The sequence below is a fragment of the Parus major genome, chromosome 4 (assembly GCF_001522545.3).
Source record: "Parus major isolate Abel chromosome 4, Parus_major1.1, whole genome shotgun sequence".
In the NCBI taxonomy this organism is placed as follows: domain Eukaryota; kingdom Metazoa; phylum Chordata; class Aves; order Passeriformes; family Paridae; genus Parus; species Parus major.
This window is the reverse complement of record NC_031771.1, coordinates 56,036,292-56,042,291: the sequence shown is the minus strand read 5'-3', so window position 1 is coordinate 56,042,291 and position 6,000 is coordinate 56,036,292.

Sequence of the window (6,000 nt, the reverse complement as noted above, 5' to 3'; positions counted from 1 at the left end):
TGTTAATGGGGCATTGAAGATTTGTCTCTTTTTTTAGCCTTTTGTTTATTTTTGCAGTGGTATTGTTGCAGTTGATGGTAGTGAAGAGTAATAGTATTAGGTGTGTCAAGAGTGGAAATATAAATAATATCATTGGAAGCAGATAATGGATTGTTTTTTTTCTGAGAACCTGCTGTCTCTCCTGGGATGGTTTAGTTTAATGGAAAATTTACAAGATGATTTTATATTGTTATATGTTGAAATCCATTCTTAGTTGTAAATGGAGATAACATTCAATAATATTTATAGTAGGCAGTTATTTAAGGAGGATAAATACTTTTATGGACTTAATCTTTATATCATAGCCATTACAGTCACATTTATGAGATTTATAAAATACTATGAAGTAATCGTAACAAATTAAAAATTCCAGTCTGTGAAAAAAATTTCTTCCTGTGAATTATTCCCTGCACTTAACAGCAAATACTTGTTTATATTGAGAACTGTGCCCTCATTGCTACCAGAAACAGCTGGAAAACTCTGAATCTTCTACTATTAATCTACTGATTCATGGTAGAAGGGAGGTCTGAAAACAAGGAAAGAAAAGGCAAAAGCATGATGTGCAGATGAGTTCAGTGTGCATGAAATCAGTCTGGTGCCAGGCAGCCAGTGCAGGGGACTGCAGGGCAGGGAGCCATTCCTGACACCCAGGAACCTCACCCTCCTCCACAATCTCTGCTCCTTGGTAGACCCCTTGCTCCCAGGATGGGTGCTCAAAATCTCCATGTGATGCACAGGAAATCTGAACTTTTTAAACAACAGATGTTTTAGGTTGCTAGATGAAAGAGAAACCACATTTTCTTTTCTGAGGTTATGCTCTGAATAAAGTGGTTTCAACTGAGACCTGCTTGACGTGGCCTCTCCAGCATAGCTGGTGCCTGGCTGTGGCTTGAACGGATGTGGCTACAAGAGCTGCTCGGGGCTTTCTGTCTGAGCTGCATGTAGGTCATAGTTTAGGGGCCCAATATGGAGCTGAAGAAATCTAATTCTAGATTTCTTATCGTTCTTCCAGAGCCCCTGGTAGTCACATAGCAGAGATGAGCCTTGACCACAGCCTGAGCTTGGTTGCTCTGAGGAACTGGAGAAGCCTGGTCTGCAGCTCACCTGATGCAGTTTTGAAAATGTCCCATGAATCAATATTAACCAGGAAGTTCAGCTTGCCTTTACCCTGTGACCTCATTTTTCCAATCTGGAAGGTTTTCAGTAAGATTCAAAATCAAAGTTTCTAGCCTTTGGCCTTGACCTTTTGCTTTCTCTGTTGACTTGATATAATTAGTCTCCTTTGGTGAGCAGAAGCTCCTGGCATGGGGCTTGCTGCTTGGGTACCTTATTGTCACCAGATCTGGAACTACCTCAAGCTACACTTAAATTACGTTGTTTCTCTGCCCAAAGGGAATCTTAGAGGTCTTGCTGTTTTTGTTGTTGTTGCTAGTTGTGTTTTTTTCCCAAGCAGCGTTTCCTTTCTCAACACAAGATTATTTGCCAAAACTATAATTTAGAGGACAAGAGTAAATGGATTTTTTTAAAAGCTCTTGGGGATTTTGCTTGTGAATACAAGGTGAGAATGGATCAGTATGAAACATAGAGGTAATGGAGTTTTATCTAAAAAATATTTAATTTTTTGGCTTTTCTAGAAATAAAGGTTGAATATTTTCATTGTGAAGAATATATGCATTTGATTTTTATATATTTGCATGCATAGGTTCTTTTATATATATTAGAAAAAACCTATTCAATCATATTTCTAGGGTAATTAAATATATTTTTTCTCTACAAATGCAAAATGTACATATTCATCCAGAAGAAGCAAGTCAGATATTAACATTTTATTATCTTTCATTACAAGAATAAAATACTAGTACATAGTCTTCCTAGATAAAACATCCCACTGCAAATTTCTTTCAACTATTTTATAATCAAAACAGTTTTATAAAAGATTTGCTAATCAATCTTTATCTATAAGCATTCTGAGACAGCACGAAAAGAAGATGATTTAGAAGTACCTCTGGAGGTCTCTCAACAATGGATATTATACAACTCTTTTGTCTTTCTGGATCAGTTGAACAAAGATGCAAACTTCTTCATAGTGTGCAAAGAATTTCTGCTTCATCAGAAGATAAAATGTTTTGCATAATCTCCAAACATTCAACTGAGGTAAGACAGTGTCTGAATGTTAAATGACTTCTTAGGTAGAAGAGTTATCTGTATTAAACAATTCCTTTGATAATTCAAATAATTCTATTCTCTTAAAAAATAGTATTTGCAGATAGGGTTTCATAGGTAAAATGGGATATAAAAGTTCCAGGATCAGCTCAGCAGCACTGGAAAAAGTGTCAGGATTGAAATTCTGGGCAATAGCAGAGCTCTTGTCTGAGCATGGGAAAGAAAATAGTGGGGTAGAAGGGAGGGAGAGAATTTAAGGAAGAATTAGAAAAACCAGACGAGAGTCCATCAATCCATAAATTTGGTGGTGGTTGAAGAAGGCAAGGGACCAGGAAAAAGTGCAATGGTGCCTGGTGACTGAGGCAGGGATGATAATAGAGGTCAGCAGGTTTTAGAGTGAGGAGGTGAAAGGGAAGGGGTCAGGATGGGGCCAGGGCAGGGACTGTCCCTAAGGGCTCGTGGGACTCTGGGAGGCCATACAGAGATGGGTGAGACTCACATGGGGAAGGCATCAGAAAAGGGCTGGGAGTCCTGTCCACCTGCCAGGATCCACAGACTGCTCTGTGCAATCCCCTCCTGCCACCTCTGAAAAGCTTCAGTAGTGCCATTGTGTTTTATCATTAAACACATGCAACTCAAGTGTCTGTCTGCTGTGTGCAGCAGAGGAAGAGCTGTCACACTTATTCCATTGTGGTAGAGCTTGGAAAATGACTTCCACAGCAGCACCCTACATTATCCTGCAAGGAATGCTCTCTCAAGAAGGGAAGAGCAGAGAGGGCTTTGCTGTGCTGTATGGTGCTGTTTTCACTCTACAGTGGTAGGGCATTTTAGAGGCTTCTTCTGCTGGGTTGCTGGAAGCAAGTCTGTCTTTCAGAAACTTTCTGAAGGTGCCTATTTGAAATCTGAGGTAGAATGGCCCTCAGTGTGTCAGTGCTATGATTTTTTTAATCTATGCAATTAAGGTGCATAAAGAACATAGTCAAAATCTGGTGCTATGTATTAAAGGCATATATTCCTTGTGGTGACTTACAACATGACGAGACGGAGGTGACTCTTAGTGACTCAAGCCTAAATCTGCCAATGTGTAAGTACAAGAGATGTGGGGGCTCTGCTTTCTGATAAATGAAAGTATTAGCAATATTTTTTTCAAATACAGAGGTACCAAGTTCTACTATTTATGTCTGTTGAATAAAGATAGTTTTGTACAGTGATGGGACAGCTGGAAATGGGCCTAAGAGACAGAAATCTTAACTTCATACATAAATATTTATATGTCAGGTAGTATCTAATAGGAAAATTTTAGTGTATAAAGTAGAAATGCTCATGCTGTCTTACATCTTTGCAGAATGTGTCCTTTTTTTGTTAAATGTTTTAGTATCTTTCAGGATATACAGGTGATGATAACAGTCTGCAGAGGTTTTCAGAGCAATCTCCAAAATTTCAGTGTTTTGCTGATGTACGGCTTGAAAGAGAGGTTATGATACCTCTGCTTGAACATGTTCCCATGAAACATGGGAACATGTTCAAGCAAAGTGAAAGAATTTATATGGTGTTAGCACAAAGACCTGCACCAGGTAAAGTTCAGTACCTCAAATCTGCATTCCTGGATCTGTGCACACCCCAGCAGTGCCCCAGGTTTGAGAAGAGGAGGCAGTGCCCCTGCTCACCCTGCTGCTCAGCAGCTCTCCTTGGAGGTTACAGAAGCTTAATCTGTTTTCTGCAGGATCTCTTAACCACTAGAGTGTGATACACATTGCAAATAACTCTCCTTACTAGTTGTTTTTGAGTCAAGCTAAATGTCAGGTTCTGAGTGTGCTCGGTAAATCAAGTGGGAGCAGCGCAGGAACACCTGGTCTGCAGGTGCCAGAGCTGGTGGGAAGATGTCTCAGTGAAAGTGAAGATCAGTGGGGTGTACATGATGGCACAGCTTTAGGCATATGGAGACAACCTTGCCTTAAAAATCATCTGGGTGTGGAAGCGAGGTTTTTTTCAAGACTGTTGAAAAAAAGACTGTGCCTTAGGCACCTAAATTCCATATAAATGAAGATATAAGAACTTTAATACCTTCTAGGTTACAGATGTATTTTCCCAAGTACACCTGTAGATGTTGCAGCTGAATCTGGATCCCAGTTGGACAAGATTTTAAATGCAGCTTAAGTGTGTATGTACAAAGTGGACAACTTTGTAAATTTAGATTGGGTGGGATCATTCTTTCTCACTTGTGAGCATCACCTGGTTCAGCATCTGCTTTAAATTCTCTCACAGTAAGCTGAAGCAAACCACTGCCTCCCACATACTGCTGCACTGATTCATGTACAGGGGTTATTAAAACACCCTGGAGCAGAATTTTGCAGTACTGGGACCAATGGATATAAAATGAGGACCATTCTATATGATGTGTTCCCCAGCCTGACCTGGCCAAAGAACAGCTTGTGTTACATCAGTACCTCTTTGCACAGCATTCAGGCAGCCTTGGGGAACCTGAGAGATGCCCTTAACTTCACATTTCTGGGCCAAGAGGTTTATTTTGTGACTCAAAGAGGCACAGCTGACTTTCAGTTGCTTTTTTAAGAGATAGTATGCTTCAATGCTTTGTGTATAAAAGCAAATGGAATGAACACAGTGATGGCAGCAATACAAACTTTATAACTTTAATCTACTAGGACAGATCATTCAGTGGTGAAGCTGATTTAAAAGGGGTGACTGCCATTCTAAATTTGTCTCTCCTCTTCCTCTCCTTCTCCCTCTACTCTCTTTCCAAGCATATTAGCTGAAGCACTAGAGACAGTTGTTTAGTTACAGGAGGAAATGCTTTTTTTTCTACTTCATCAGATATGATAAACTGTCCTGAAAGTGTCAGATAATCTCCTTAGGGGCTACTAATCAGTAGCTGGAAGAAGCATACTTTCCAGATCTTTCCTCTAGCTAAGATCTCATCTTCCTTCTCTCTGTGCTCCCTTCTTTCCAAGATGACTTATTTTTGGGAACTCTACTTTTCTGCACCACCTCTGCTTTCCAAAACCCCAAGCACCACAGAAGCACATTGCATGATCAGCCAATTGATGACTCGTTTACACTTCTTTGTTACTGGGTTATTTGGGAAGTGGCACCTTAGTTCAGTCCAGATTTTATCAAAATTTATCTGTCTGTATTGGTTGCAGTCAAGTCTTCTACTTCAAGTAGAAGGCTTCTGCTTGAGAGTCAAAAGTTTGGATTCAGATACTGTTTCTCCATACCAGTTTTCTGGTAGCCTGTTAATGTTCAAATTGAAGTTTCTTCTTTCATGTTCAACAGCTACATAGGATTCTCTGCTAGGAATTATCCTTCACAAATTCTTTTTCTTTGTAAAGGAGCTCCAAACTGAGGACACTTAATTCTGCACATCTCATTCTGTGTTCAAGTCAGTAGCTTCCAGGTCATATGAAAACACCTCTTTGTGCATTCTCTTTAGTTGGCAAGCAGTAATCTCAGGCCAGACTGGAATTGGGTTTCTGGCTTACCTGTAACTGACCTGTGCCTGAAGCAAGGATGGAACATTCAAGGTCCATCAGGGTTGTTCTGTCCAGTACTGGAGTCAGACTTTAAGAATCAGTTCTCTTTTGATAAAAGAGGAACACACTTTCCTGAGCCCTTGGAGGTCTCATGTGTTGCTTGTATCAGGTTATGAAGTTCCTGCTGCTCTCATCTTTTCAGTGAAGTGACTCTGACTCTCTTGGAGGTGGTGGGACCTGCACCACCTGCCTGCACTATGGACACAGACTGTATCCATCAAGGCTCTGAACAGTGGTTCTTCTCATG